Below are 9,449 nucleotides of genomic sequence, written 5' to 3'. Positions count from 1 at the left end.
GCAGCCAGCTACCGGCACCCCTCCCACACACACGGCTTCCTGGGCCGGCTGGGAGCCTTGGATCAGCAGTTCCCCAAGCCACGGCGGCCAGCGCCTCTCCCCCACAGGCAACTTCCTGGAGGGAAAGGAAAGAGTCTCCAACAGTAGTAGAGACTGGGTCCAACCTAACACCAATAGTGGCATTAATGAACAACATCTGACTACTAACAATAGGCCCTCAGCTCAGGCGAAACTGATCAAGGCGGAAGTCGCCTATTGGGCTAACTGAAAAAGAGGAAAGGGGGTGAAACAGAGCCTTCTGCAGCTGTTTCTATGGAGGCTTGGTTGCCTCTGGGCTCAGCGCTGGGATCACACAGGTTGCAACTGCTCTGAACGCAGAAACAGGGTGCTTTCAGGGCTCTCTACCACCTGAACCTTCCCCACGGGAGGGGTGAAATGCAACTCAGGTGGAATCCCACTCTCAAGGAATTCAGATCCCAAGACTTCACAATTTGAAGCCATTAAAACCAACCTACAAACTTTCCTCTGTCTCCACCACACACCCAGCAGCGACAGTCTTCCAAAGTTAAAGGAGCCACAACATCTTTTGCGGGTGGGTTCTGCAGACAGACAAACACCACATACTGGGCAGGATAAAAAAAAAACAGAGCCCAGAGACTTCACAGGAAAGTCTTTTAACCTGCTGGATCTCACATTCAGGGAAATCTGATTAAATACCCAGACACCAGCAAAAAATAACAAATCATACCAGGAAAATTGAAGATATGGCCCAGTCAAAGGAACAAACCAATAGCTCAAATGAGATGCAGGAGCTGAGACCACTAATTCTGAATATATGAACAGAAATGGAAAACCTCTTCAAAAACCAAATCAATAAATTGAGGGAGGACATGAAGAAGGCAAGGGATGAACAAAAAGAAGAAATGGAAAGTCTGAAAAAACAAATCACAGAACTTATGGGAATGAAAGATACAGTAGAAGAGATGAAAAACCGCTGGAAACCTACAATGGTAGATTTCAAGGGACAGAGGTTAGAATTACTGAACTGGAGGATGGAACATCTGAAATTCAAAAAGAAACAGAAACTATAGGGAAAAGAATGGAAAAATTTGAGCAGGGGCTCAGGGAATAGAATGATAATATGAAGTGCACAAATGTATGTCTTGTGGGTGTCCCAGAAGGAGAAGAGAAGGGAAAAGGAGGAGAAAAACTAATGGAAGAAATTATCACTGAAAATTTCCCAACTCTTATGAAGCACCTAAAATTACAGATCCAAGAAATGCAGCACACCCCAAAGACAATAAATCCAAATAGGCATTCTCCAAGACACTTACTAGTTAGAATGTCAGAGGTCAAAGAGAAAGAGAGGATCTTGAAAGCAGAAAGAGAAAAGCAATCCATCACATACAAGGGAAACCCAATAAGACTATGTGTAGATTTCTCAGCAGAAACCATGGAGGCGAGAAGACAGTGGGATGATATATTTAAATTACTAAAAGAGAAAAACCGCCAACCAAGACTTGTAGATCCAGCAAAACTGTCCTTCAAAAATGAGGGAGAAATTAAAACATTTTCAGACAAAAAGTCACTGACAGAATTTGTGACCAAGAGAACAGCTCTGCAAGAAATACTAAAGGGAGCACAAGAGTCAGATACAAAAAGTCAGAAGAGAGAGGTATGGAGAAGAGTGTAGAAAGAAGGAAAATCAGATATGATATACATAATACAAAAGGCAAAATGGTAGAGGAAAGTATTACCCAAACAGTAATAACACTAAATGTTAATGGACTGAATTCCCCAATCAAAAGACATAGACTGGCAGAATGGATTAAAAAACAGGATCCTTCTATATGCTGTCTACAGGAAACACATCTTAGACCCAAAGATAAACATAGGTTGAAAGTGAAAGGTTGGGAAAAGATATTTCATGCAAATAACAACCAGAAAAGAGCAGAAGTAGCTATACTAATAGCCTACAAATCAGACTTCAAATGTAAAACAGTTAAAAGAGACAAAGAAGGATACCATCTACTAATAAAAGGAACAATTAAACAAGAAGATATAACAATCATAAATATTTACGCACCGAATCAGAATGCCCCAAAATAAGTGAAGGATACACTGCAATCACTGAAAAGGAAAATAGACACATCTCCACATAATAGTTGGAGACTCAATTCCCCACTCTCATCAATGGACAGAACATCTAGACAGAGGATCAATACAGAAACAGAGAATTTGAATATTACAATAAATGAGCTAGACTTAACAGACATTTATAGGACATTACAACCCACAACAGCAGAATACACCTCTTTCTCAAGTGCTCATGGATCATTCTCAAAGATAGACCATATGCTGGGACACAAAGCAAGTCTCAACAAATTTAAAAAGATTGAAATCATACACAACACTTTCTCAGATCATAAAGAAATGAAGTCGGGGGCGGCGGCGCAGTCTGCACTATGGCGTACCCCGGGCATCCTGGCTCGGGCGGCGGGTACTATCCAGGCAGGTACGGAGGAGCCCCCGGAGGCCCTGCGTTTCCCGGCCAAACTCAGGATCCGCTGTATGGTTACTTTGCTGCTGTAGCTGGACAGGACGGGCAAATAGATGCTGATGAATTGCAGAGATGTCTGACACAGTCGGGCATTGCTGGAGGGTACAAACCTTTTAACCTGGAGACTTGTCGGCTTATGGTTTCAATGCTGGATAGAGACATGTCAGGAACAATGGGTTTCAATGAATTTAAAGAACTCTGGGCTGTGCTGAATGGCTGGAGACAACACTTCATCAGTTTTGACAGCGACAGGAGTGGAACGGTGGATCCTCAAGAACTGCAGAAGGCTCTGACGACCATGGGATTTAGGCTGAGTCCCCAGGCTGTAAATTCAATCGCTAAACGGTACAGCACCAATGGAAAGATCACCTTTGATGACTACATCGCCTGCTGCGTCAAACTGAGGGCGCTCACAGACAGCTTTCGAAGACGGGATACTGCTCAGCAAGGTGTCATGAATTTCCCCTATGATGATTTCATTCAGTGTGTCATGAGTGTTTAAATCGAGAGGAAGCTGTATGAACATAATTGACATTCCACCTTGGAGGTCTCCTTTGCTTTCCTCCTTGCCTTCAGTAATGTGTGTGAATTTGCATCGCCACTTCCTTAACAGCTTGTTGTAAAGGTTTATTACTTTAGAAGCAACTCAAGTTTTGTTTTTGGTTTTGATGATAAATTCTTTGGACTATTAATAATGTAAGATGGAGTCTATTATATCATTTAGAACTTATGCAGGCCATTGTCAGACATACCTTATTTTCTGGCTAAACCACTTCTGTGTAAATTTAAAAATGCAAAATGTTTAAGGCATATTATATATTTGTCATTGTAAAAGTACTAAAAACTTGTAATCAGACCTCAGCTGTTGTCTTTCCTCTTCTAGAGGGGCTTTTATAAGTGGTATTAAAAATTTTAAGTCTGGAGTATTCTTACATAAATTATTTAGACTCACTTGGGTACAAAAAGAATGCAGTGTAATCCATGCCAGTGTTCACCTTAGTGGAAACTTAGCACAGGCTTTAAGGGTGACAAATATTTTGATGGCTGTATGAATGAACAGAGAACTTGAGTGATTATTTTCTGCCTCTTTAAACCCTGTTGAATAATTTGAGTGGCAAATCCTATCACCAGTCCCTCTTTGCCATTGTCCATATATAGATTTTTGTTAACTATATATAAAAATCTCTACATTATGATCTTAATTGTATAAAAAAAATAGACTAAAAGAATACACAAAAATATTAGCTATTGTTATTTTAGCTAATAGGATTCTTAGTGATTTTAATTTCCTTTAAACATTTCAGAATTTTCCAAGTTTTCTATAATGGGTATGCTTTGCTTTTAAAATCAGATGATGTTGATTTTTAAAATATTAATGCATCCATTTTGTATATGCTGTGTGCTCACATGTACATTAAAAAATATACACAGTAAAAAGACAGAAAAGATTAAACCAAATTGTTGATGTGGTTACCACTGGGAGTCAGGATCATGAGTTCATTTTCTTCCAAATTTTCCCTAATAGGCAGATATTATTTTTATAATAGAGGGGAAAAAAAATTGAGCCATGGCTTTAAAATAAGATCTGGCATCTAATCCTGGCCATGCCTCTTACTAAATGTGTGGTCTTAATCATTTTAGGTAGTCTCAGAGCTCAGTTTCCTCATCTCTGCAAAGGAGATAATAATACTTACCTCATGTCATGGTTCTGAATACTAAAAAGTGTGTTGGTATAGTGAGCACCAACAATGTCTCTTTTTCTTAAGTTTACTGCTGGTCTGGTTTGCTCTCTTTTCCAAGAAAGCAAATAGATAAAAAGAAATTTAATGTATTTTCTCCTTCCAAGAAAGATCTGTCTTATTTTGGGGTGTGGTGTCAGAGTTCCCAATCAGATGATTGATTTAGTTTCCAGCCAGTGAAAATAGAACAAATTCAAAGCATCTTTAGTCTCATTTCACTAATATACTTTCATATATTGCTAAAATGTTTTTATCCATTTAATAAATATTCAACCATAAAAAAAAAAAAAAAAAAGAAATGAAGTCGGAAATCAATAATAGGCAGAGTGCCAGAAAATTCACAAATACGTGGAGGCTCAACAACACACTCTTAAACAACGAGTGGGTCAAGGAAGAAATTACAAGAGAAATTAGTAAATATCTCCAGGTGAATGAAAATAAAAACACAACATATCAAAACCTATGGGATGCAGCAAAGGCAGTGCTAAGAGGGAAATTTATTGCCCTAAATGCCTATATCAGAAAAGAAGAAAGGGCAAAAATTCGGGAATTAACTGTCCACTTGGAAGAACTGGAGAAAGAACAAGAAACTAACCCCAAAGCAAGCAAAAGGAAACAAAAAATAAAGATTAGAGCAAAAATAAATGAAATTGAGAACATGAAAATGATAGAGAAAATCAATAAGACCAGAAGTTGGTTCTGTCAGAAAATCAACAAGATTGATGGGCCCTTAGCAAGATTGACAAAAAGAAGAAGAGAGAGGATGCAAATAAGTAAGATCAGAAATGGAAGAAGAGACATAACCACTGACCTCACAGAAATAAAGGAGGTAATAACAGGATACTATGAACAACTTTACGCTAATAAATACAACAATGTAGATGAAATGGACAAGTTCCTAGAAAGGCATGAACAACCAACTTTGACTCAAGAAGACATAGATGACCTCAACAAACCAATCACAAGTAAAAAATTGAATCACTCATTCAAAATCTTCCCAAAAAGAAAAGTCCAGGACCAGACGGCTTCACATGTGAATTCTATCAAACATTCCAGAAAGAATTAGTACCAACTCTCCTCAAACTCTCCAAAAAAATTGAAGTGGAGGGAAAGCTACCTAATTCATTCTATGAAGCCAACATCACCCTCATATAAAAACCAGGCAACGATATTACAAAAAAAGAAAACTACAGACCAATCTCTCTAATGAATATAGATGCAAAAATCATCAACAAAATTCTAGCAAATCGAATCCAGCAACACATTAAAAGAATTATACATCATGACCAAGTAGGATTCATCCCAGGTATGCAAGGATGGTTCAACATAAGAAAATCAATTAATGTAATACACCATATCAACAAATCAAAGCAGAAAAATCACATGATCATCTCAATTGATGCAGAGAAGGCATTTGACAAGATTCAACATCCTTTCCTGTTGAAAACACTTCAAAAGATAGGAATACAAGGGAACTTCCTAAAAATGATAGAGGGAATATATGAAAAACCCACAGCTAATATCATCCTCAATGGGGAAAAATTGAAAACTTTCCCCCTACGTTCAGGAACAAGACAAGGATGTCCACTATCACCACTATTATTCAACATTGTGTTGGAGGTTCTAGCCAGAGCAATTAGACAAGAAAAAGAAATACAAGGCATCAAAATTGGAAAGGAAGAAGTAAAACTATCACTGTTTGCAGACGATATGATACTATACGTTGAAAACCTGGAAAAATCCACAACAAAACTACTATAGCTAATAAATGAGTACAGCAAAGGAGCAGGTTACAAGATCAACATTCAAAAATCTGTAGCATTTCTATGCACTAGTAATGAACAAGCTGAGGGGGAAATCAAGAAATGAATCCCATTTACAATTGCAACTAAAAGAATAAAATACCTAGGAATAAATTTAACCAAAGAGACAAAAAACCTATACAAAGAAAACTGCATAAAACTGTTAAAAGAAATCAGAGAAGACCTAAATAGATGGAAGGGGCATACCGTGTTCATGGATTGGAAGACTAAATATAGTTAAGATGTCAATCCTACCTAAATTGATTTACAGATTCAATGCAATACCAATCAAAATCCCAACAACTTATTTTCCAGAAATAGAAAAACCAATAAGCAAATTTATTTGGAAGGGCAGGGTGCCCCGAATTGCTAAAAACATCTTGAGAAAAAAAAATGAAGCTGGAGGTCTCGCGCTGCCTGAGTTTAAGTCATATTATGAAGCCACAGTGGTCAAAACAGCATGGTATTGGCATAAAGATAGATATATCGACCAATGGAATCGAATAGAGAGCTCAGATATAGACTCTCTCATCTATGGACATTTGATCTTTGATAAGGCAGTCAAGCCAACTCACCTGGGACAGAACAGTCTTTTCAATAAATGGTGCCTAGAGAACTGGATATCCATATGCAAAAGAATGAAAGAAGACCCATATCTCACACCCTACACAAAAGTTAACTCAAAATGGATCAAAGATCTAAACATTAGGTCTAAGACCATAAAACAGTTAGAGGAAAATGTTGGGAGATATCTTATGAAACTTACAATTGGAGGCAGTTTTATGGACCTTAAACCTAAAGCAAGAGCACTGAAGAAGGAAATAAATAAATGGGAGCTCCTCAAAATTAAACACTTTTGTCCATCAAAGAACTTCATCAAGAAAGTAGAAAGACAGCCTACACAATGGGAGACAATATTTGGTAATGACATATCAGATAAAGGTCTAGTATCCAGAATTTATGAGAGATTGTTCAACTCAACAACAAAAAACAGCCAACCCATTTGCAAAATGGGAAAAAGACTTGAACAGACACCTCTCAGAAGAGGAAATACAAATGGCCAAAAGGCACATGAAGAGATGCTCAATGTCCCTGGCCATTAGAGAAATGCAAATCAAAACCACAATGAGATATCATCTCACACCCACCAGAACGGCCATTATCAACAAAACAAAAAATGACAAGTGCTGGAGAGGATGCGGTGAAAGAGGCACACTTATCCACTGTTGGTGGGAATGTCAAATGGTGCAACCACTGTGGAAGGCAGTTTGGCAGTTCCTCAAAAAGCTGAATATAGAATTGCCATATGACCCAGCAATACCATTGCTGGGTATCTACTCAAAGGACTTAAGGGCAAAGACACAAATGGACATTTGCACACCAATGTTTATAGCAGCGTTATTTACAATTGCAAAGATATGGAAACAGCCAAAATGTCCATCAACAGACGAGTGGCTAAACAAACTGTTGTATGTACATATGATGGAATATTATGCAGCTTTAAGACAGGATAAACTTATGAAGCATGTAATAACATGGATGGACCTAGAGAACATTATGCTGAGTGAGTCTAGCCAAAAACTAAAGGACAAATACTGTATGGTCCCACTGATGTGAACCGACATTCGAGAATAAATTTGGAATATGTCATTGGTAACAGAGTCCAGCAGGAGTTAGAAACAGGGTAAGATAATGGGTAATTGGAGCTGATGGGATACAGACTGTGCAACAGGACTAGATACAAGAACTCAAAAATGGACAGCACAATAATACCTAATTGTAAAGTAATCATGTTAAAACACTGAATGAAGCTGCATCTGAGCTATAGGTTTTTTTTGTTTTTTTTTGTTTTTTGTTTTTTTGGTTTTTTTTGTCTATCTGGTTGTTTGTCTTTTTTTTATATTATTATTACTTTTATTTTTTTCTCTATATTAACATTCTATATCTTTTTCTGCTGTGTTGCTAGTTCTTCTAAACTGATGCAAATATACTAAGAAACGATGATCATGCATCTATGTGATGATGTTAAGAATTACTCATTGCATATGTAGAATGGTATGATTTCTAAATGTTGGGTTAATTTTTTTTCCGTTAATAAAAAAAAGAATATGCAGATTTAAAAATGGTAGGAGAATCCTGTGGCATACTTACTAGCCTCTCCTCAACCCCCTCTCCAGGGGGGTATGGAGCCAGCCTTGCTACCAAGGTGACTCCCTGGCCCTGTTTCAGAGAGAGAAGAATAGCCCCAGAATACATACTGGGGTGCCTGTATATCGGTGGCAATCTATAGGGTAGGAGACTGAAACGCTGCACAAAAAAATGTACCTCAGGCTCACCTTCATAGACCCTCCCTATAGGCTGATGTAGCTTTCAGGACTGCCAAAGCCATATAAGAAACAGTTAAGATGAAATGGCCTAGGACAAAGGATTACCTACTTTACGACATATAATAAAGCACAAGGTAGGGGGAAAGTCCATTTCATAGAGAATAGGGTGACATACATTCCTGATGAAAGGGGGAATTCCAAAGGCTATGAGCAAGTAAAAGCCCAGAAAAAGATATAGTCTCAGAAAAGATGGAGAGGACCCTACACTTCATTTTCACCTCAGACTGATGTTTATAGGAGGCCTAAATTCTGAAAGAGATCACCATCCACACAGAGACGATTTGCAAGGCTGTAAGGGTGTTTTATGCATTGCTTTATTTGTTTTTGTTAGTTACTGGCTTACAAGAAAATCTCTGTCCTATCACTAGCAGGATATATGTAGCACAGGAATTAAAGCCCAGAGTTAGCAATCGAAATATTAAAAGATATGGTGTGCAACAAAAGATGACAAGACAAAGAAACAGGAAATGAAGGCCCATTCAAAGAAGTAAGATGAAAACTCAGAAACCATAAACAAAGAAGACAAGATTTGAAAATACAAGACAAAGACTTTTAAAAAAAAACAATCCTTAATATACTCAAGGAGAGAAAGGAAAGCACAGAGAATAAACTAAGATAAAAATAAGGCAAATGATGAATGTATAATATGAGAATTTTGACAAGGAAAATTTTAAAAAGGAACCAAACCAAAATGCTAGATTGAAGACCACAATAACTGAAATGAAAAATTTGCTATAGGGTTTGAACAGGAGATTGGATTTGGCTGAAGAAGGAATTGGTGAACTTAAAGAAAACAATTGAAATGATACAGTCTGAGGAGCATGAGGAAATAAGTGAACAGAGCCTAAGAGACACCTGGAACACCATCAAGTACACCAATATATGCACTATAGGTATCCCATAAAGAGAAGAAAGAAAGGGGCAAAAGTAATATTCGAAGATACAATGGCAGAAACCTTGA

General features: G+C 37.7%; 1 pseudogene; it reads left to right on the top strand.

Moving 5' to 3' along the window:
* Positions 1 to 2,449: 2,449 nt before the first annotated feature.
* LOC143687069 (sorcin pseudogene) lies at positions 2,450 to 3,486 on the top strand (annotated as a pseudogene).
* The last annotated feature ends 5,963 nt before the right edge of the window (positions 3,487 to 9,449 follow it).

This window comes from Tamandua tetradactyla, chromosome 6 (assembly GCF_023851605.1).
Source record: "Tamandua tetradactyla isolate mTamTet1 chromosome 6, mTamTet1.pri, whole genome shotgun sequence".
Classification (NCBI taxonomy): domain Eukaryota; kingdom Metazoa; phylum Chordata; class Mammalia; order Pilosa; family Myrmecophagidae; genus Tamandua; species Tamandua tetradactyla.
The sequence above is the reverse complement of the archived record's forward strand: the minus strand, read 5'-3'. Positions and strand labels throughout refer to the sequence as shown.